The following is a 23,662-nucleotide window of genomic DNA, read 5'->3' on the forward strand; positions in this document are numbered from 1 at the left end:
TTCCGGGTTGGAGAGGGAAAGAGAGGAAGCAGGAGAGAGCTAGGTCCTTTAGATGGGGATAGTGTGAGGACAAGATGCAGCTACGCGTGTCTCCTGGCATTGATGGCGCAGATCCGTCAGGATTCGCCACCAGAGGATTTAAATTTAATAAGGCTTACAATTAGAATTTTATTGTGCACAGCAATTGAGTTACCGTCGTTTCTGAACTAAGTTTGTGTTGCATTTTCCTTCATGCTACAGCTCATCTGGGTTCAAGAGAGAAAGGTATGGTGGCAAAGCATGGTGTGTACCACAAAGACTGTGGGGGACTTGAAGCAGGGGGCTGGCATGGTAACGACCCACCAGTGGGAACCTAGCAAGCTGGGTGGAGAGATTGTGGAGTTCTGAATCAGAGTTTCCACGACACAAAATAGGTCGTCGGCCATTTGCCTACCAGTGCATGGCCTGCCATGCTGCTGGGGCAAGGGCTGGTTCATTTTGAGTATTTCCCACAACACTAATCTGTGTTGTAGAAATTTCTTTCTCCCAACAGTCTTAGAAGTGACAGTTGCTCACATGAGAAGGTCAGAGTTCATCCAGTGGTGATTTTCAGGGACTCGTGACCACGGTGTGCAGGTTCTATGCCGGCCACGAAGGGCTCTAACCATTTTGTCTCTGCTACTTGACTGGTTTAAACAAGTCATAGAATTTGGGTTTTATTCGCAGATCATTTCTGCAGGCCCACAATAACAAGTTCCATGATTACAAAAAAAGAAAAAAAAAAATACACGCAAGCAATACCATCAGAGTGCTACACAATCTGTGAAAGAGACTAACTCCCATGCTCGAGTTTAGTCCCAGTTTGGCTCTGACTCAGAAGACAGCACGCCAATGTAGACTCATTAACCTTCTCGACACACTTCCTTCAGCAGAGCATAAATAAGTTTGACTCTGACTTGAAGTTTCCTGTGCCAGATTTCAGCTCCAGCTCACTAGCTGTAGGCACAATCCTTTCCCCTCCCTTTTGCTAGAAGCAGGAAAATGGCAGCAGATTTGAAATTTAAATGACCTCAGGCAATGTGTTGACCTAAATTCTCTGTCAGTGATTTAAGACGTGTTCAATGGCTGTAGGCAGGAACAAAGACAAAGCTGGAAAATTCTCCCCATGAATAATCTCAAGCAACTTTAGAGCCAGATTTTGTCTACAGGTCCCTGCACATGACTCAGTAATGTTTTCATCTTTGGGAAATCAACAGGACCTCTGCACTGTGAACACAATGTTGAATTCCAAACAGTCAATGTTTAGGAAAAGACAGATGATGCTGGAGTTCTGAAGGATTTAGTGAACAGAAAGGTAGTATTTGGAGATGTATAACAAAGACAAATGAATCTTAATAAAAAATGATAGCATGGCAAATAATATAAACAACATATGGAGAAGTCTAGGTGAGTGTGGTCCGAGTACTGGGGTGCTTCTGTGATGCTCACTTGGTGGGATGAGTGTTTAGTTCCTTCTGGAACCCGTAGTTCATTTTGAGCTCTAAGCATATGGTTTATACAGGGATGAGACGCCATCCTATCATTTTTTTCAATGAAAGATGTTCCATCCAATACTGAACCATCCTTATTTCACACCTTACAATCAACAACAGAAACGGAAATCTCTGAGCCAGCCTGAGTAGCGCAGGATCTATTCTGACAGAATAGTATATATAAAATGCTTTCCTATTATTCTATTTGGTATCATCTTTAAAAAGCAATCATAACCTAGATAATATATTTGAAAAGCAGAAGAGATTGTTTCACAGAGGCTCACAAGAGAAGTGTGCTTATGAAATGTGTCAACAGGCTTGTGCAAAGCACATCGGTGTGTTGCTTCTCCTGTTATACTGACATAATAGTAATTATGCTTGATAGTTTAGTTATCAGATATTTTTGTTGATAATATGAATGCTGCTTCAGAAGACCTCTTGTGAACTACATTTAACAATAGCTTTAGTAATCCAGCCCAGGAGCCATGAACTGTGCCTGATCACCCCTATCTACTATGTGGGTGGATTTAGGATATGAAGGATCGCCCCAGCACAGCACTGAAAGTGGCAGATATTTCATGTCAAGGGTAAGGAGTGCTCACAGCCCATTATTTCACTGCAGTGCTTCTTAGAGGAGAATAAATAGATGCATCCACAATGCCATTATTAACGTCAAGCTAAAAGACTAAGGACCATGTCGCTGACCAACTTTGAGTAGCCTCTCTCTGGTGCTTTTTCAAAACACTAAATAATCTCTAAATGGAATCGTTCCATTTCATTCCCAACTGGTTATTGTTTGTTCTTCCTGTGAGTTTATTTGCATTCTTTTTGGTGTCACAAAAACAAAGCAAAACAAAACAAAGTCAAGCTGTCACTTCACAGAGCTGGGGTTGTGTAGATCTAATTCTAATCCTTATTGGCATCTAATCTTAAGTAAAAGTGGTTGTGCCCTGAGAATTTTTTTTTGTTTGTTTGTTTAGTTGTTTTCAAAATAAAGAGGAGTTAGGGCTAGGGAACCAAAAATATAGTACAGCACTTACCCCATAACCCATAACAAATAAAATTTGTTCTATGCCATGTAAAACAAGAGTCTGATTTGACAGTCACATCTCTTGAATTCCAAGTCTTCTAAGACTATTTACTTAGTTTCACACAAAAGTGATGATGATGGTGGTGATGATGATGGTGGTGGTGGTGGTGATGATGATGATAGGTGTAGGGTCTTATGTAGCCCTTGCTAGCTTGGAACTTCTCTATCTAGCCAAGTATGACCAGGAACTCCTGGTTTTCCTGCCGCATATCCAAGGTACTTGGATTCCATGTGTATACCACCACACTCAATGTAAATGTGCTAGAGACAGAGCCCAGGCCTTCAGGCTTGCCAGAGAAGCACTGCTGGGCTACCTCCTTGGCTACTTTCATTTTCAAATAATAAATGTTCAGTGAAAATAATTTCTTTGTACATTTCTTCCTAGTGTTGTCTTATACGTACCCATCTGCTACCAAAACACAGTCATAAATATCCCTAGTTCTCTCCTCTTTCATTTTTTAATCAATCAATTGTTTTCTTCTAAAATATAAATATATGAGTTTATGGATAATATGTCTTACACTTTCATCTTTTTTCTTGGATTTAAGATGAGTGAGTTTGTTTGTTTGTTTTTTTCTTTCAGATCTTACACTGTAAAGTTGGGCCAGATTTTTTTTTTTTAAAGAAAGAATAATGAGAGAGAAGTAAAATGAAGAGCATAAAGAAAAATTGAAGAAATACAAATTGTTGAAATAACATACACTAAAAATTACAAAATTAATTTCCTAATCTCATTTCCCTTCCTATCTTGAGACTAAAATGTGTGTCTAGAAAAAGAACAATAATTACAAAAAGAACGTTGGTTTACAACAGACAAAAAATGTACCCAGTATATTTGCTTAAAACTAAGTTTTACCTATGGTTAAATTATAGCCTTTTGGTCATTTGGTTTTTAAATCCAGTTTCTTAGAGTTAGGCATGAAAATTACATCAGACACAATCAGTTAAATGACAATCTGATATGTAGACTTTAACAGTTTTTCTATTAATAACATTTAACAAGGCAACGTAAAAATTGTTTCATTACTAATAATCTTCTGTGACAAGTGAGATATTTTATAATTATTTTCTTTTGTTTTGTTTTTGCTTTTGGAGACAGGGTTTCTCTGTGTATCCCTGGCTGTCCTGGAACTCACTCTCTAGACCAGGCTAGCCTGGAACTCAGAAATCCACCTGCCTTTCAAGTGCTGAGATTAAAGGCATGTGCCACCACTGCCCGACTGAGATATTTTATAATTTTTAAGTACCCAAAATAAAATGTTCTTCTGAGATAATGCCTGCTTTGGGTATTCCTCGCTACTGTTTAGATTTTTAGGTGCTCAGCTCATCTACACATTACATGACTTATATTAATCATTGTATTGAGTAAACACATTGGTCATAACCTCAGAGTACCCAGAATACATTGGTGTGGTATTAAGATGAAGTTGTCAAATCTTTCCCCTTGGAGGGGTTTCACAGTATGAGCCCAGATTTGAACTCTCTACCTCTCTGTGTCTGTGTCTTTCATCACCTCTAATGTGTGTGCGCGCGCTCGCGCCTCTGTCTGTCTGTCTGTCCCTAGCAAGGAGTTTTTGCTCTGTATTTACTGAACAACCCAGATAGCATCACTTGGGAGAAGGAATGAGGGCTACTTTACAGAAACATTTAACAGAGTTTTACAGGGGACAGAGCTTCACTGATCCCAACTGACGCAGACAAACCCGTAAGATCAAGCATCATCTGTATGTTACTTTCAACATTTATGGGAAATATTGATTTTCATAAGGTTGCTTTCAACCTATTTGCTGTTTTCAGCATTTATTACCATAGCACATAAACACACATGCATTATTCATGGGTTCGTGCCGTGGAGGACTACATGATTTAAGGTTAAAGTTGTGTAGCATCTTAGGTTGTGAAAGTTGATTACATGGGAAATCTAAGTAAGGTTGGTTGTTGCTTTGTTCCTTTAAAGGCAGATTAAACAAGCAGGCTGAATATGCAGTAGGAGAGATGTCTTAAATCTTAAGTCACTACATCATGTATTATTAACTGTGGTGGTGAGTTCCAGCCAAAGTTTCAGTCTCCTTGAACGTAAGAGTTATTTTCATACTAAAATCATCACAAGTCATGTCTAGATAGCATTGGACATTGGTGTAAATGTGAGTTTTGTGAAATTTTCTTTCTCAGATGGGGGTGGGGAACATGTGCTCCTATGGTATCTTTCCAGGTTCCCCTTTTCTTCCTTCTACCCCTGAGGCCTGTGCCTGGGAGGAAGGGATCCATTGAAGATGCTAAGGCATCCTATGAGGAAAGGAGGAACACAAGGAGAAACTAGGTTTTACAAGTAGTGTGTCTTGAAAATTGGTTCTGCACGTTAATTCCAGAGATGATGCCCCCCAAAAACAGAAAGAAAAATAATTAACTTGGTTGCTGCTTCTTAAGAATTCTACTGCTTTTAGGTTTTCCACAACATTGATAATATCCTGCCAATTATGTTTTGTCTGCTTGAATGAAGGCTCTTTAGCTCTGTGACTTTACAATATGCTTCACGTGTAGACAAGGAAACACAAATTATTGTCCAGCAAAATGAACTCACTGCTAGTATATCTCAGAAAGTATAGTAATATTTCTCTGTATTTAAATTCATAGATTCAGGAAGGTAAAAACTAAAGGAGCAAAAGGATTTTCATACTGATTTTCAAGGCAGAAATGAATACTGAAAGGAAATAAAACTTGAGACCTGTGATTCATGTAATGTATGTCAAATAGCCCAAAGAGTTGTTTGTGAGCTTTGAAACCTGGTGCTGAGAACATAGCAGAACAGACCAGTACATGCCCGGGCAGGCCTGTCACCTCCCTATCTCCCACCCCTCTCACCTAAGTTAAATGTTAGCAGGCTGCTGATGTTTAAATGGACCAATCATGTGAAACCACGCCAATTCCTTCCCCAGCCCCACTCCTTTTCTATAAAAAACCCTAGCTTCCAAGCCTCATGGTCCAATCCACTGTCTCCTGTGTGAGATAAGTTTCGACCCGGAGCTCCGCCATTAAAATACCTCGTGTTGTTACATCAAGGTGTTGTGTTCTGTTCATGATTCTTGGGTGCATGCCTAATCGGGGGTTAAGTGGGGGTTTCCCCACTAGGTTCTTTCAATACAACTCAATTTCTGTCTCCTGCTCCATATTATAAAGTGAAAAATTTCAAGGTCACCAAAAAAAAAAAAAAGCCTTTTAAAAACTCTCATCTTTGGATCCATTTAGATTTTCATTTTAATCACTGAGCCTCTGACAACTAAGGAGAGACCTAATACTCTCTTGCTTTACCTACAGAGTGGTAAGAGCAATACACGATTTCCGATTTAGCTTTAGGGTTGACATGAAGCTGAAGACAATGAATATCTGTTCAGGTCTAACCTTTGAACTGGCCACCTTCTCTGTTGGCAGCAGGAGTTGGAACTGAACTAGGAGGTAAACACACAGGGCAAGGTAAGGCAACTGGTCTCCCAGGGACTCACTGGGCCAATCAGATAGTTCTTCATTTCCCTAACAATGAATGCCTTGGTATCCATAGTGTTTGGAAAGCTGGAAACTTTCTCCTCTTGGATTCTTTCTATTCATTAACTTCTCACATTAAAATCTGGCCATTGAACTAGGCATGGTGAGGCACACCTTTAATCCCATCACTCGGGAGGCAAAGGTACAGGTGGATAGTTGTGATTTCAAGGCTAACCATTGAGTCCCCGGCTAACCAGGACTCTACAGTGAGACCCTGTTAAAATAAATAAATAAATAAAATAAAAAATGGTCAGTGCACAGCTCCCTTTATAACAACGTCTAAATTTCATTTCTTTCTTTTCTTTCTTTCTTTTTTCTTTTTTTCTTTTTGAAGGAGGCTCTTGCTATGCAGGTCAATTTGGCCTCAAATTTGTGATTCTATTGTTTTTGCCTCCTGAGTGAGTGCTGGGATTAGGGTGTGTGCCAGCATGCTGGTTAGCGCTGTCTTTCACAATCCAACATTTGAAAATTACATTTACTTACTGCGGTCCACTGCTCAGCACCATTTTGCAGGTGCCTGTGGTGCACTGATCAAAACCACAGTTCTTAGAAAGGTAAAGCCTTTCAGAACGCAGACCCAGCTTATGCTTTCAGTACTGGCCTCAGTACTCCTTACAGGACATCATTGACTAACCCTGTAAGAATACTCCAAGCCTCTGAGACTCCCTGGAGCCAGAGACTGCACCACCCGGGGATCCATCCCATAATCAGCCACCAAACGCAGACACTATTGCATACGTCAGCAAGATTTTGCTGAAAGGACCCTGATATAGCTGTCTCCTGTGAGGCTATGCCAGTGCCTGGCAAATACAGAAGTGGATGCTCATAGTCATCTATAGAGTGGAACACAGGGTCCCCAACGGAGGAGCTAGAGAAAGTACCCAAGGAGCTGAAGTTATTTGCAACCCTATAGGTGGAACAACAATATGAACTAACCAGTATGGCATTTTTCCCTTTCAAGTCCTTTCAACGTTCAGGATTCAAATATAAACATCTCCCAAGTCTAAAGCTTGCCTTCCTGATCTCGTCAGAACTGGGCCATCCTTCATTTTATTCCCTATACATTTTTCATTCATTTGTGATCACAGGTCTCATAATATGGTTAAATAATATCTGGGCAAAAGCTCCCCCAAAGGAAAGTGACTCAGAAAAGAGTCTTTTTGAGCTGTACCTGCTACAGCCTAAAATAGACATCGGCACCCAGTATGTATCCACATGTCTAATGATGGGTCCCAAACTACAAGAACATTAAGTCTGATAACTATTTTTTTTTTGTCTGTCAGGTCAAGCAACAAATAATTTTCTCTGTGTGTGTCTTGTCCAAAAAGGACAGAAGTAATCTAGTATGAAATTGCTTAAAGGGTTATTTTCTATTTCTTTTCTTGAGAAAGGTTACACTAAAAATATAGACCATTGGCGCACAATTCACCAATGGCAGTCTCTCTTTATACCTCAATTTACAGATATGAACCTCTGAGTAGATCAACCAATATGAAATAAAGAAATTAATTTTTATAAACCAGTGAAATGGAGATTCTATTGAAATAACTGATTACTTTCATCAAAATAGTCAAATTTAGAGCAATTTTTATCAACTGTAAGTAGGGGAAGTGGAAATAACTGCCACATTGATATTCACACAGTTATCCTGCCATCTACCCCTGTATTTACTTGGTGCCAATTATGTTTCAGATACTGACTTGATTATGGGAACGGGAACTTGAATACATGGTTCTGCATATCTAGGCTTTCATTTAGACACGAAAACACTCAGTTTGCTAAATCAACCAGGTACTTCTTGAAAGTCCATCACAACCACACAACACCTCTGCTCAGAAAATGAAATGGACTCTTTTGAATCTCAACGTATGATTGATGCTCCAATGAAAAACATTTATGTTTTCTTGAATCCAATTAGCGATAGCAGTTGATGCCATTGAAAAAAGTGAGTAAATAGTATTTACATGAGAGATACTCTTATGATTAAATAAAAATAAACACTTCTGAGTCACAGAAGACCCAAAGCATCTGAGCACTGCACACTGCTTTGCAGCCACTGTCCAGCGTGACGTGCATCATTAAGCAGGACCACCAGCATAAAGGTGTTCTGCTAAGCAGCTTAAGGATGCTCAGTTTCCATCTTTACCTCTGAGTACACACTAATTCAATAATAAAATGTCAGAATTGTTTCCACCCAAATGTGCTCCAAAGTCTCTGTGTAGCCAGAGCTATCTTTATTTGAAATAGGCTACCAGAGCGAGGAAGATGAGTGGAACAGAAAAGGAGAAATGGTATATGAGCCTTTCACAGTTTCGTTGAAAAACAAAATTTCTGTAACTCTGCTTGGGTGATGTACTTTTAAGTTATGCCACAGTGACGTAATTCTTCTTCAATGCCAAAAGTAAGCTAACCTCAATTTATGCCCCAGCTCTCTTTTCCATTCAACATTTTTTGTTTGTTTGTTTTTGAGATGCCAAATCTTTAAGTTCAGACTCCATTTAGAGAACCTGACCTAAGTTTGAATTCAGATAAACTAACAGGCTCTTACCTAGCATTAGTTTCCAAGTTGCCCCCCAACAAAACTGTAGCTTAGCTGCACTCTCTAGGCTAATCCCCAACAAGACCAGTGTTTCCAGGTTACACCCTCAACAAGACCAGCATCTCCAACAAACCTGTACCCCCAGGTTACAAGCCCTCCCCCTACCTAATGACCACCAATGCAGAGGAGAGCAGAAGTTAAGGTTATGGTATGACTCCCAGCACCAGCCATTTATATTAAAGGCCACAGTAGCTTTCCAATTAGATACTTGCACATGTACTCCCTGCTTGCTGCTTAGTATAAAGCCTTGCTCCAATAGACATTTGGGACTCTCCCACCACCAGTACTGTCCTGGTGATGTTGGTGCATTGTGGGGAGTGAGGGTGGGGGTGAGCTAGCTTGAATAGAATAAAGACCCTGCTGTGAGTTGCATCAGATTGGCTTCTGTCTGTTTTTTGGGGGACCACTAACATTTCCCAGGCACTACACTTTCAGTCTTTTCCTGAAACTGCTTGGTGATGTTTTTCAAATTCTAACTCTCCTCTTCAAACTCCCATTTGTCAGTTGTCACCGCTGTCTTCTTGAGTCTAGACATCACCTCCATTACTAATTTTTAGAGCATTGTTCTCTAGGGCCTTCCCTAGAACTCTTATATCTTTTGTTTCTACAATGATTTTCAGATACTCTAATTTTCTTTATTTAGAGCAGAGTATCTCAATCTTTGACGTGCATGTGAATCACCAGGATTCACTTATTAAAGAATATATTCTTATATTCTAAGTCAGTGTGTTTTGAATGAAATTGAGCATGCATGACCAAGTTTTTCAGTGACCATGATGATGTTGGTGATGCTGATGGTGGTAATGATAGTGATGGTGGTGATGGTGTTGGTCATGGTATTGATGGTGATGTTGGTGATGGTGTTGGTCATGGTATTGATGGTGATGTTGGTGATGGTGTTGGTCATGGTATTGATGATGGTGTTGGTCATGGTATTGATGATGGTGTTGGTCATGGTATTGATGATGATGTTGGTGATGGTATCGGTCATGGTATTGATGATGATGTTGGTGATGGTATCGGTCATGGTATTGATGATGATGTTGGTGATGGCAGTAAGATGCTGGTGATGGCGTTGATGATAGTGTTGGTGACAGTGGTGATGGTGGTGATGGGGATAGTGATGATTACAGAGATCACTTGGGAATATAGTAAAGCTCTAGTCATATACCATTTAGTTCAGAGGCTTGTACATACACAAAGCTACTGAACATTAGACATGTGGCTAGTCCCAATAGAATTATGATTATCTATCTATCTATCTATCTATCTATCTATCTACCTATACACCACAGTTCAAGTATATATAGTATAAAAAAGAATGTAAAATACATTATTTTATTTTGTATTGATCACAAAATGAACTATTATTTCAGACCTATTAGATTAAATGAAGTATAAGACTTTCCCATGCTTTTTTAAAAAAAACCTATTTTAAGGTGCATGATAGAAAATTTAAATGTATTTGGAGTTTATTATTATATTCCTATTGGTTGAAACTGCTGGAATAGAGGCAGACATTTCAAATCCTAGTCAGCCTTGGGACCCGAGAACTCTCACTTAACTGGCACATTCCCTGGCTTGTGTTGTTATATACTGAATGATCACTGCTCTTCAGTCTCCTATTTGAGTGAGTCCTTTCCAGTCACTGAGTCACCTAGCTCAATGGTCCTGCTTGAAAACAGCTGTTGTGGAGATTTATCAATCTCTGCAGGTAAATGCTGTCCTTGCAGCCAGAGGGCTCAGCATTTCCAAGGCTATAGAGGGTTTGCTTTTCCTCTGAAGATCACCAGACTCCACTCTACAATACATTGGCGTATTCCAGATGGTGAAGATCCCATCTAGCATATCTGAATAAAATGCCACCTTTCTGTGTTGTTTTAGGGAATCTGAGCTTATTCTCTGCTGTATCTTCATTGTAGCATTTTCTAAGATCCCCAAGAATAAATTATTCAAGAAGTATTCTTATACATCAAGTGCCCCACCCCACGTTCTACTGAGGGCTTTGATAAGGTAGAAACATTATCAAACTGCCAAATCAAATGCACAATGTACAAGCTACCCAAAAGACATAGAGGATTCTCCATCGAGCTTGTTCCAGGAACAAAAAATCCCTGCCCACTGTTGCCCCATGCCTTTATCAGGCATGCAAGGATGACAGCAGCGAGCAGCTGCTTCTAGTTCTGAACTTCTAGCCTTCTGTGGCAAGGATCTCTGTCCTATCTGGGTGCAGCCAAATCAGGATCCATCTGTCTATTCCAGCATCATGTCTCCAATAACACTGGCTGTGGCTTGGTTGTCAGGCTGTTCCCTCTTCCCTTTCCATGTCTTGGAAAGTAATGAATAACACACAGTAGGTTCTGCTTATAAAGCCTGCGGAAAATTGGGAGAGAATCACCCTTTGTGCCACAGTCTCTTCCAAGAGCCCTGCCTGTCATTTATCTTGTCAGTAGGGACTCTGATAGTTAACTGACTGCCAAGTTGGAGGTTTTTTCCTTTTCTTTTTTGGAAACCAGATCTTACTGTGTAGCTCTGGCTGGTCTGGAACGCCATATGTAGACCAGACTGGCCTTGAACACACAGAAGTCTAAGTACCCCAGCCTCCTGAGTGGGGACATTTAAAAAACCCATGCCACTATAGCCGGATAAATTCTTAAATTTTTAATATTGTTTTCGTCTATTGGTAAACAGTGGGCTAAGAAAGGCAAGGTCATGATTTATATACATCCGAATATGAAAGAGTATGCTATTGGTTAAAAAAAAAGATTAGTATTAGATGATTTGATTCAAACACTAACCATTTCACCATCTACCAACTACTTGACCTTAAATGAATCCTGAACTACTTTATCTGTAAACTGAATATAAAAATAACACTACGTTTTTTGAGGCTTGAATAAAAGGCTTTGTAGAGGGTGCCCAGGAGTAAGCTTGATATATGCTAAGCATTTGACAAATAATTCTTGTCTTCAGATTTATTTTTTCTTTATTTTTATTAGTATGTGTATGTGTCAGAGTGAATGTATGTATTATGTGTTAGGGTGAATGCATGTCTCATGTGTGCAGGTGTCAGAGGAAGCCAGAGGAGTGTGTCAGATCTCTTGGAGCTGGAATTATGTGTAACTAGTGCCCACCCACATGGGTACTGGGAATTGAACTTGGGTCCTCTGGAAGAGCCATAAGCACTCATAATTGCTGAGTCATCTCCCAGTCTCCCAAGTATTTGTACTAGCAAAACCTTCAAATATTAAAGTTCAGTAACTTACTGATCGATCAACTTAGTTTGTTTCTAAGTTTGAATGCACTGATATACTAATTCCTATTATTAATTTCTTGCGTCTATTATATCCAAATGTCATGTATTCACAACCACACACACTATAGATCTTACCCTCTCTACCAACATCTTTCTTATTCATCACAAGAACAACTGCCACATTTTAAAATCTGGCTCTAGGAGCTAGCTAGCTATTCTTAGCATTTCTTAATACTTTCCCTAATTAGTCAGTACGAAAATACTCAAAGCAAGGGTACAATTCTGTGAGTGGACACTGCACACAATGAGACTGACTAGAAATGTGCTTTTGGTGTGCGGAACGTACGAAGAAGGACAAGCCCCTGCTAAATAAATTAAGTCGTTAGTTAAACAATATTTTGCATTTCTGTCTTCTGTACCCTAGAATAGGAAACCATCAACTTGATTTTCAACTTGTTTGTTGTTTTTCTTTTGGAAGTAAGACTTCAAAAGAGCCTGACTACATTTACATATGTGAAAGACCAGACTGTACCAAGGAGAAGAGGCAAATTTCCCACCACAGCCCTCACTATTCTTTAACCTAAGATGAAAGACCACAACAAAACACACACACACACACACGCACGCACGCACGCACGCACGCACGCACGCACGCACGCAGAATGCTGCTAGGAAATAAACCGAAAGCCTTTCTAGGAAATAACACATTGCAGTTTTGTCACTACTGTCAAACCCCTCTTGAACAAACTCTTATAGGCCCCTATCAAAGATTACGGTTTTCCATACTAAGGATAATGTTAGGATATTTTGACCTCTGCTCATCTTGCTTTATATCCATGTCTACCTCTCATGTCTCTCCATTGACCTTTCTAGATCCAGGAAACGGTCAGGTAAACTATGGATAACATCAGAAATTATATTTTACACCAGTATCCAAATTCTAGTGTAAATCAGAGATTGTCACATGCTAGCCCTGCTTGCTTACTTCTGTAAGGAAATTTTACTTGAACACAGTTGCCAGCTAGTGGGGATGAGCACTGAGAGGCAAGGGTTCTGATATTAGCAATGAGGTAGAGTACTAGAGTCAAATGGGGGTCGGGGCTTTATTGGGAGGTGCAGGGAACTCAAAAAGGTGGGGCCTGGCGGGAAGAGGTGTGCCTTTGGAGGGCATCTTGACTCTGGCCCCTTCTGTCTTGTCTTTCTCTGCTTCCCAGTCTCCATCAGGCAAGTAACTTGCTCTACCAAACCCTTTTACCCTGATGCTCTGTTTTCGCTCAGCCTGAAAAAAAAGGGAACAAGCTGATCTTTGGAACCATTAGTTAAAATACATCTTTCTTCCTCCGAATCATTTCCGTTGAGAATCTCTGTGCGAGAAAAAGTTTAACTAATACAGCAGCTGCAGCCATTCCATTATGCATTACCAAAGACTGCTTTCCTCAAATGAAGACACAGTTTGGGTTTGGCTCTGTCTGTCTGCCTGGCCTAAACCATGTGGCATCTGCTTCTTTTTATCACTTTTAATCAAACCTTTGCCAAGTTCTGGGAGCTATAGCACATATGTAACCTTTGGAGGTTAAATACGCTCAGGTAGAAACTCAGTAACTCAGAGAACATTTTGAATGATTCAGTTTCATTATAACTATTTTAAGTTTACATTTCAGATGGCAGTTTCTCTCTCTCTCTCCCTCTTTCTCTCTTATCCCCTCACTTCTTCCTTCCTTTCTTTTACCCCCATTTCTTCCTTCTTTTTTCTTTTTCCTTTTCTTTTCTTTTCTTTCTTTTTTTTTTTTTTTTTTTTTTTTAAGGCAGAGTCTTACCATGCAGCCCCAGCTAGCCTGGAATTCACTGTGTTGATGAGGCTAAACTTCAGCTTACAGAGATCCACCGCCTTCTGGCTACCACAGGCAGATCAAATAGTAATATTAAAAATAAATCTTTTGTGCATTTATTTACTTTGCACATGTGTGAATACATATATGTATATGCGTGCACCTGGGGCATGTATGTGCGTGTCATAGCACATGTATGGAGATCATAGAACACCTTTTGCAGGAACCGGCAAGAACCAGTTCTGTTCTTTCCCTATGTGCTTATGGTTACCAGGCTTGCTGGCAAGTGTCTTTACCTGTTGATCTATCTCACTGATCTGCAATATTTCATTTATACAGATCCTCATGCATTTAAAATTGGTTGGTTTGTCTGGAGTTCTTAAACATTTAAAAATATCCATTTATATTTTGACAATGTCATACGTGTATATCTTTTAGGATTCTTAAATACTTCTAAACAAATTCCCAATCTTCTCCTTTATATTGTTGTTTATGTTAATGTGCATATATGTTCATGTGTATGATGGTATGTGCACATGTGTACGCATATGTGTAGAGATCATGAGTCAATGTTGGATATCTTCCTAACTCGCTCTCTACCTTGTTTTGGGGGATGGGACCTCTCACTGAACTTGAATCAATTTGGCTAAGATGGCTGGCCAATGAGCTACAGGGCCTACTCTGCCTTCCTTGCCGTGAGATTATATATGTGTACCGCCATTTCTGGCTTCTTATGGGGTGAGGGTCTAAACTCAGTCAGCACTTTACTAACTTCAGCTCTTAAGTTATTTTACCAGTCTTTTTTTTTGGAGAAAAATAGACACACAAACAAAAATAGTGCAGTGTTTTCATATACCCCACACCTAGTAGCTCTTACTATAAGTACCATCCATGACTATAATGTATTGGTATAAGTTAGCATAAAAAATGATACTTTTTTTTGTTTTTTTGTTTTTCGAGACAGGGTTTCTCTGTGTAGCCCCGGCTGTCCTGGAACTCCCTCTGTAGACCAGGCTGGCCTCGAACTCAGAAATCCACCTGCCTCTGCCTCACAAGTGCTGGGATTAGAGGTGTGCACCACTACACCTGGCACATGACACATTCTTATAGCTATAACATTGCACATTAGCCAGCTTGTCTAGGATTTTACCTAATGTGTCAGGACCTCTCCAAGGATCACATTTGCATTCACACATCACGTCTCCTTTGGTGTCTTTTGGCTGTAATCATTTCTCAGACCTTCCTTATTTTTGATTATCTTGACATTTCTAGGAAATGCCAGTCATTTGTCTTGTAACATACCCCTCTATTGGAATTTGGTGAATTATGGGTTTGGAGAAGGCAGATCAAAGAGGTAAGAACCCATTTTTTTATCACACAGTCACAACAGAGTTGTTTTAACCATGCCGTGGATAGTGACCTAGGCAGCCGTAGTGCAGATTTTCAGGTTCCTTACTGACAAGCCAGCCTTTCTTCCCTTTTCTGTCTTCGTTTGGAAGGAATTCACTCTCTCACTAATACTTAATGAAAGTGAGCATTCACTTTGTCTCTGAGGATTGTTTCTGCACATAAATTATTTGGAATTATGCGAGAGATTTGTCTTTTTCCCTCATTAATTATGTAATTACTTTAATTATTTATGTAAGTATAGATTTATTTTGTTGTTTAAATTACTTTAACTTTGGCCACTGGGAAACAGTAAATTTAGTTCCTGGCTCCTTTTATTATGCGCCATCTTTTTTTTTTCCTCACTTTCTTATATATGTTGATACTACAAAATATGCCAAGTTCACTGTGTAAACGCCTTTGCTAAACCCCACAATCAGCCACTTCTCCATGGATCATTGATTCCTTTGATTGAAGAACAGTGTTAGGAAGCAAGATGTTGGTTCTAGAGTACTTACTGCTACCAGAACATTTTTGCTTGTTAGTCCTCCCCACTGAGATAGTCTAGGATAGGAAACATATATATACATATATACATATACATATATGTGTGTGTATATATATATACACATATACACATATACATATATATGTGTGTGTATGTGTGTATGTATATGTGTATATATATATATATATATATATATATATATATATATGTGTGTGTGTGTGTGTGTGCGTGTGTGTGTGTGTGTATACACACACATACATATATACAAAGAACCTAAGTTTGGTATGTAGATGCATCTCAGTATGTCTATGTGTTACCACCTGTATCTATATAAAGCTAACTATGAATTTATGAAGATGCCTCCATCTCATCTGTTACCATCTACACAAGATTCCTTCTTTTCTTTCTTGTTTATAAGCCCCCACTCCTCGTAGTAATAAACCTGGCCTTCTCCATCTGCCGTCTGGTTACTCAGCCCCACACATAAAGCTAATGGTGCACACATCCCCCGTCAAGGTCCTTATGCCTTCTTCCTCTAGCCATCTACTAGCTGAAGAAAACAAGATTCATCTTTTCACACTTTCCCCACATGATGTATAAGTGTAATTCTTATCGAGGCCCTTAACCTGCACTCCCACATGAACTCTCTACATTTATTTATAACTGAAGAATTTATTATGTTTCTCCCCTTATTTTTGAATAGTTTTGCTCATCTAGGTACAAAGACAACGGTAGACAAACAGTTTGGGTTTACCTTTTCAAAAATAGGAGCTTTGCCCACAATTCTCAACAAAATATTGAAAACTAGGCCAAAACATAGGGGTGGTCATTAACTGCTTATTTGACTTCACTAGGGCTGAGCCTTTCCACTCACGCTTGTATCTGTCCAGTGCTTAAAACTGACGGTAGTGAAAAGAGCTAGTGCTTCATTTATTTCTACCTTTGTGAGAGTTTTCCTTTTGTAGCAAAGGTAGTGGTATTGAGATGCCTCAAATGGAGTTGGTCTGAATATAACTCCTTGAGCTACCAAGATTTTAATAAGCCTGTGAGCCATAGGCATCACCCTATAATTTTGTCCAATATAATTTAAAAAAAATGATCCGAATCATAATAGTTTTATGGTCAACGCAAAACCACGAGACTTTGAAGAGTCGTGGAAAGAATGGCTCCCAATGAAGCACCCTCTGTGTTTGGAAGTGACACCGAGACTGCATTGTCTGGTGTGCTTGGGGGTCACAGGCCAGCAATGAATATGATTGAAGTGCTAACTCTGCTACAGCCTCATACTTATGGAGGAAAAGGCTGGGCAGATTTCCTGAGTCAGAGCCTCTTCATTTCCATAAGACTTTCTCCTTCCTGTTTCTCTCTGTCTTTCAGAAACCTATTCATTATTTAGGATCCATTTCCATTCACTTCTTCCAGGAAGCTTTCCTAATGATCTTAGGTCGCTGACTCTTCTCACAGCTTCTGTCTGTTATATAAAATATCTGAACTTTTTACGCAGATCTTTTGTATGCCCAGAAGTTGTAGCTTTGTGACATGTCTTAAATCCTTAAGAGGTAAAATAGTGTTATTCTTTTCCTCATTTTTCTGCAACACCTATTATTTGCCAATCCCACAGTACCAAGAGAGAATATCTGTAGTAAGTTTGATTAAATGAATTTTGGACACCATAATGTTTTGAGAGTCTGTCAAATTTGAGGGGCTTCATGCAAGTCAGGGAGTCTCTCCTGGGAGAGGAAAAGCTGATGAAAGACCAACAATTTATTTGTTAATGATGTCCTAGCTAAGGGTGTGCTACCTAAACACCCCTCTGTCAATCCACCTACCTCAACCTCTACCTTATTCTTTTATAGTAGTGATTTTTATTTACTTCTTTCTGACATTCTATTCTTACCTGGTACTTTGCCCAGAAACATGGAACTAGGGCAGACAGCACATTTTTCAAAAGTAAGATAGATTTGAACAAGAGGTAAGCAGTTTATATTTGGACATGGAGGAAGGAAATCTTTCCAGGGAGACAGAAAAGTGAGAAGTCCTCTGTTAATGTTTTAAGAATGCAGTATTTTCTGGAAATTAGGAGATAAAACCTAAAAGTTGAACCTTCCGGGAATGAAGAGAAATCAATGAAGAAAAGTAAAATCTCCTTTTTGCATTCATTTAGCTTTGTCCTTTGTCTTTAGCTAGGCTCATGTGTCTGCATTGTTTATGCTCGTAGATAAGGAGTAAATTACATACGCAACACTGCCTTCTAAGTTTGGCTTTAATTCAGGCTTGACTTTGGTTTACAATAATGTTCTATGTAATTCGGGACCTGTTGCTTGGGAGACACCATGCCTTCAGGATCTGGGGTTGATATTTATTATTCTGTGCCTGTACCCATTATCAATTTCCTGGATGGACCTCAATGCAATAAAGAGCTGTATGCTAACCCATGCAGTTGTCTTCTGTCTCAGGTGGCAACGCTGAACTCCCCTCTGCCAACACAGAGAGAAATGGCAACCAAGATAGGGAGTGCACACAAGCCCATTTGGCAAAAAGAACCACTACCTTCTAGCTATAAACCTCCATCCAGCAATACAGAGATGAAAGAAACAGGTGGATATAATTAATTACGCTCCATATCAATGACAAATCATAGCAGACAAATCCATCCTTCATGCTTCCAAAGTTCTCATATTTCTTTCGATTCTGGTTTGTTCCCAGTCCTAACGTAACCCAGGGTTGATTCTATCAGCACACATGCCATCAATTCTTTTTGATGAGTAGCTTAAAGCTGATTCCTGCATTTGTCATCAAGAAGCATATTTAGGACTATTTCCACGTTTTCCTTCTTTAAAAAAAAAAACAGAAACAAAAACAAACAAACAAAAAAAAACCCAAAACTTGGCTTGCTTGTCACTGGTACCCAGTACCGTCCATGCTTTGGGCACTGAGAGCAATGATAATTCTCTGTCATTGCTTCTGCTGAATCTCATCAGGGAGGCTCCACTTTATTGCCTGTTGAAAGCCTGTTTTTCAAATGGGTTCCAATATTGCTTGAATCTCACGCCTGAACATTTCTTCACCAACCACTCTCAATGAATCAAAACTGTTCCACTCCATTAACTACTTACAGGTATGCTGAGCGTTTGAGGAATGGGCCATACTTCTCAAGGTTAAAGAAAGGCACATTTAAACGTCTGTGACCACAGAATGATGAATTCTGCCGGCGCTTTACTACAGGACCTTGTGAATGAGTCCCTGATCCCAGGCACAAGGACCAGTTGATTCTTCTAATTACTGGGATGAATGCTTGGAATGTGAAATTCTGCCGTTTACGCTCAGTCTTCCATTTACTATTCCCCCATTCAATGAACCACAAATTTCGATATTTCTACTTATAATAGTTCCCTCTGCAAACAAAAAATTATGTTTATCATGAGATATATTTTTTATATTATGGCAGAGAAAATTTAGCTGAATGGTTAAAGATAAAGGCATAAGCATATTCCAGTAGACATGTTAATGTGAGCAGGAGTGGGATGGGATGGGGAAGCTCATTAGACCTCAATCCTACACAAAGAGTTACAGGTAGCCAGGCTTAGTAGGGCACACTTTTAATCCCAGCACTGGGGAATAGGCAGGCAGATCTCTGTGAGGTCAAGACCAGCCTGGTCCATATAGAAAGCAGAGAGTTCCAGGAGAACCAGGGCTACATAGAAGGAGCATGTCTAAAGAAAAACAAACAAACAAACAAACAAACAACAACAACAACAAAAAAACAGTGGGCTGTTGAGATGGCTCAGTGGGTAAGAGCAACCAACTGCTCTTCCGAAGGTCAGGAGTTCAAATCCCAGCAACCACATGGTGGCTCACAACCATCTGTAACAAGATCTGACTCCCTCTTCTGGAGTGTCTGAGGACAGCTACAGTGTACTTATAATAAATAAATAAATAAATAAATCTTTAAAAAAAAACAAAACAGTAAGACAGAAAGAAACTGAAGTTCTAAACGAAAGTTGCATGCATAAGATGTGTGCAATCGGGAGCTGGCAAGATGGCTCTGCGGTTAAGAGCACTGACTGCTCTTCTGAAGGTCCTGGGTTCAAATCCCAGGAACCACATGGTGGCTCACAACCATCTGTAATGAGATTGGATGCCCTCTTCTGCCCTCTCATATATATATAATGACATGTGCAATCTCAAGCTAGACAAAATAATAGTGTGGAGAACGGCATATGAGCACAAAATCCTAACCCTATCCTGAGGAGCTAATGGCATTTGAGAGCTACTGGGAGAAGCAGACTCAGTTTTCTCTCCGGGTATGACCCTTGGTCTATCAACTACCTACCAGGCAAGTCCCACTCTGGAGAGTAGTTGTTGGTCAGTACAAAGTGCATTAGAAAGAAAGAAGAGGGGGGATAGAGAGAGAGAGAGAGTTTATTAAATTGGGTATGTAGGGAAATGGATCTAGGAGTTGGAGGAGGGTAGATATGATCAAAATACATTGTGATAAGTTATTTCTTTGCCAGTGAAATGGGCCAATTCAATCCAAATTGAAAGTAGGCAGGCTTGAGGGAAGCAGCTTTTGAGCAGGTTCACTGGTCCCAAGGAACAAGACCAGGGATGTTGCCATAGGAAGGGAGAGAAGGATGGGAGGAGAAAAAGAGAAAAAGAACACATGCAGAGAGAGGGAGAGAAGAGAGAGAGAAGGGAGAAGATTAAAAAGGATGTCTGGATTATATATGGAAGAGCTTCTGGGGGAGTGGCAACCTAATCCTTGGGCTGGAAAATTCAGGGTAGAGGGCAGGGTTTGTCAGGTAGGAACTGAGTGATTCTGGGAGAACCTGTATGCCAGGTCTGCTTTGGTATTTAAATGTGCAACTCAGCTCTTTGTTCTGGGGTCTGAAACCCAACACAGTGTTTGGAATTCTCAAAGAACTAATTTAAAAAGTATAGGTTTCAGCCGGATTAAGAGAGAGGTTCCCAGCAGCATGAAAACAGACATATGGAATAAAATAGAGGAGCCAGAAATAAATCCACACAGTGACAAGTCACCTAACCTTTTAACCGTGTCAAAAATGTGTATTGGAGAATAGACAGCCTCTTCAATAAATGATGCTGTGAAAACTGGAATTTCACATGTGAACCGAAACTAGATCTATATCTCTAATCATGCAAAAGCAAATGGATCAAAGACCTTGGTGATAGACCTTAAACTCTGAGAGTGCTGGAGAGAAGCAGGCTAACATTTGCCAAACCCAACCACTGCGTGGAAAGGTTTCAGGAAACAATCTGAGAATTCACAAATAGGGTTCATTACAATAAAAAGCATGGCAAAGGAAGCAGACATAAGAGTAAAGAGACCCTAAAGAATAAGGGAAAAAATCTATACCACATATACATTTGATAGATAATATATTTAGAATCTATGAAGAACTTCTAAAATTGAGTGCAAAAAGCCCCCAACAAAACAAAAAACAAAACAAAATTCAAAACAAAAAAAACAAACCCAGGCAATCAACAAATGGGATGATGAACGGAATAGACAGTTATGGGAAGGAAGGGGTGAACTTTAATCACCACGAAAACACAAATAAAAACTGATTTGACATTACACCTCATCCCACTCATAACCCCTAAAGTCCATGGAATCCTATGCAGCCATAATGGAAATCAGTCTGAAGGTGTTTCATACGCTTTAAAGTAGGACCACTGTAGGACTCAGTCACATGGCTCCTGGGTACATAATGGAAGAATGCTTAAGTCAGCATATATCATATATCCCTGAACACTCACTCCTGCTTTTACTGCGTAAAATATAGGAATAACGTAGGGAATCAGACACAAACTAGGTGTCTATCGACAGACAAATTAACAAACAGGTGGTATATAACAGATTATCACTCATCTTTAAAGAGTTAGGAAATTATGACATGCTTTGGAAAAATGGATGGAATTGAAAGTCATTATGCTAAACAAAATAGGTCAAATTTAGATAGCATATAAATATGTATAAATATATATATATGTATTCCTATATGAAAGAAAATGTGATAAACATATCACATGAAAGTAGAAACGGAACTATGAAGAGTGGGGAGGAGTAGGTCTAAAGGGAGTTGGGGGAAGGTAAAGAAGACAAGATAATAGAATACATGTGTCATGAAAGGAGAATCATTGTGTGAAGAAGGAAACCACCAGAGGGGCAGAGGAGGGGAGGGAGGGCAGAAGGGAGCACATGACAACAGGGTGGAATGTGTCAATATATAACGAGACCCATTTCTTCTCATGATAACGACAAAAACCAAAGGCACAAAGCATAGGCTTGGAGGCAGACATAAAACCATGGAGGCAAAGGAACAAACTGAGCATCCTATGTAGGGGACACATCAGAAGCAAAGCTCAAGGGGAACATGTCTGTAGGAATCACTGGGTACTTCATATATATTCAGCTCTTCTTCGCTCACATTAATTTTCTCTCTCTCTCTCTCTCTCTCTCTCTCTCTCTCTCTCTCTCTCTCTCTTTTTTGAGACAGGTTCTCACTGACAATGCAGCTTTGGCTGGTCTGGGACTCACTATGTCTTAGGAGACTTGTAGGTCCTTGTGCTCACAGATAAGCATCAGGGAAACCAGGGGTGTGCAACACACAGGGCTGTGTCTTCAAAGGAGGGATGCACAACTTTGTTTTCTTCTCAGCAGGCTGGGAGCAAAGTGGTTTAAAGCTCTGTGACTTCTGTGTTGTCTGGCTCTCTTCTATGGCCAGACCACACGGGCTTTTCCCAAACCCATATGGTGAGCTTGTTTATCTTAGTTCATCTATAGCATTATCCTTCCCTATGCCCTTATGAGCTTTCTTTACCTTGAGCCTGTGCCAAGGGCCAGGCAGGAGGAATGACAAAAGGCTTTAGAATTCTTGGAATTTGGTCCATTGGTTACCACAGCCACAAAGGGTGGGCTTTGGTATGGCACAGCCGGAGGACACATGCCCTGAGGACTTCATGCTGAGAGTTCTGCTCTGCTTGCTGTCCTCACATCCCTCTTAATCTAAGAACTGTATCAAAACTTTAAGGGGGCTTCAAGTCCCTCACTGGGAGGTATCTCTGACTCTCATAATAATAATAATATTTGATCTCTCTCAGGCATTGCTGCTGGAGCAGATTAAAGATTCTATCATCACCCTAGAGAAGAACTTAGAGATGCCGATCGTCAGCAGTGACCACCACCCTTAGAAAACAATGGGAAAAATACAACTGTTAGTGACGCTTGGTCGAGATGTTTTTACTACTGGCTCTGATTAGGAAATCTTGGGGAACAATTTGAAATTCAGAAAGGCACACTCTTAGTAGATGTGCTAGGGACCTTTTATGGTCAAGGAACAAGAACAATGGTAACACTGGCTGACGTGACTCTTACTTAGGCTGGGCTGGTAATGATTGATTTCTTATACCCATGTTGTCCTCAGCTTCCTGATATGATTTATTAAGAATTGCTGATGAATAGATATACATTCTGAGGATTTAAGGTAGATATGACTGATTTTTATATAAATCTTTAGATTTGTGATTCTTTTAAGATTCTTATCAGATTACTTTTAAAGGTAAATAATAAAATAACTACTCCGTTCTTTGTAACTGCAAATTGCTGCCTGCCAGTAAGAGAAACTGGCTGAGAAAACTACCTTGTTTGCTTACACTTTGTTAATCTATCACAAGTGGCTTAGTTACAAATGTATGTGGGTTCTTGGGAATATATATAATTTTTTACCTGTACTACATAATGTTATTTCTGTAAAGTTATTGGAGAAACACAATTTTTTTCATAATCATTTACTAGAAGAAAATGAAAATGTAATCACATTGTAATTTTATGCTGTTTGAAAAGATATTGGTGGGATATATTCACTATGGAATTAAAAATAAAGATTGGGGGCTGGAACATTGTTCCTTCCATCCACCAG

At 39.7% G+C, this 23,662-nt stretch overlaps 1 protein-coding gene and 1 long non-coding RNA gene across 4 annotated transcripts in view; one reads left to right on the forward strand and one right to left on the reverse strand.

Moving 5' to 3' along the window:
• Prkg1 (protein kinase, cGMP-dependent, type I) overlaps positions 1 to 23,662 on the reverse strand; it is a 1,200,782-nt gene that overhangs the window by 549,406 nt on the left and 627,714 nt on the right. The gene's annotated exons all lie outside the window — the stretch shown is intronic.
• On the forward strand, positions 14,891 to 23,640 carry Gm41834. The gene is made up of 2 exons (XR_877811.3): positions 14,891 to 15,179; positions 22,845 to 23,640. It is a non-coding gene; the product is annotated as a predicted gene, 41834 (long non-coding RNA).

The sequence above is a fragment of the Mus musculus genome, chromosome 19, assembly GCF_000001635.26.
Source record: "Mus musculus strain C57BL/6J chromosome 19, GRCm38.p6 C57BL/6J".
Taxonomy (NCBI): Eukaryota; Metazoa; Chordata; class Mammalia; order Rodentia; family Muridae; genus Mus; species Mus musculus.